At 42.0% G+C, this 843-nt stretch overlaps 1 non-coding gene across 1 annotated transcript; it reads right to left on the minus strand.

The window, feature by feature from the left end:
- Window positions 1-422: 422 nt before the first annotated feature.
- On the minus strand, window positions 423-495 carry trnam-cau. The gene has a single exon. It is a non-coding gene; the product is annotated as a tRNA-Met (tRNA).
- Window positions 496-843: the final 348 nt, after the last annotated feature.

Genomic DNA, 843 nt, shown 5'->3' on the forward strand with positions numbered 1-843 from the left:
CAACTGTTGATTAACTTAGTTTTTGGAAATGTCTGCCGACTGTGCTAAAGAGGCAGCTGGAGCTCGTCTCACATATGTAAAGGTGACCGGTAACAACATCACAGCAATAGATGTCGACCCATATGTGTTTTTCAATGGCCAATGCCGATATTTAGAGAGCAGGCTGGCCTCACAGCGCAGAGCACAATCTACATGTTATCTTAGCCACTACAGTGTGGTTTTAGATGGACTTTTTTATTTATTAGTGAAATAGAAAAGTACAATGGAGAGCGTGAAACAGAGGAGCAGGAATTCTTTAATTTGGGCCATTATGTTCTTGATAGAATGATTTCAATCTTGATGAAAACCCAATGGAACTCTACTTTTGGCGCTACGTACAACCATCATCTATCCTGTCATGTTGTCCTCTGACCTTAAAAACTTGCCCCGTGTGAGGCTCGAACTCACGACCTTCAGATTATGAGACTGACGCGCTGCCTACTGCGCCAACGAGGCCCAAAAATTAGATATTTTTGATTCAGATGAACTGTCACAGTTGCAACTGTTGATTAACTTAGTTTTTGGAAATGTCTGCCGACTGTGCTAAAGAGGCAGCTGGAGCTCGTCTCACATATGTAAAGGTGACCGGTAACTACAACACAGCAATAGATGTCGACCCATATGTGTTTTTCAATGGCCAATGCCGATATTTAGAGAGCAGGCTGGCCTCAGCGCAGAGCACAATCTACATGTTATCTTAGCCACTACAGTGTGGTTTTAGATGGACTTTTTTAGTTATTAGTGAAATAGCAAAGTACAATGGAGAGCAGGAATTCATTAACTGGTGGCATTATGTTCTTGATA

Source organism: Micropterus dolomieu, unplaced genomic scaffold (assembly GCF_021292245.1).
Source record: "Micropterus dolomieu isolate WLL.071019.BEF.003 ecotype Adirondacks unplaced genomic scaffold, ASM2129224v1 contig_2870, whole genome shotgun sequence".
Classification (NCBI taxonomy): Eukaryota; Metazoa; Chordata; class Actinopteri; order Centrarchiformes; family Centrarchidae; genus Micropterus; species Micropterus dolomieu.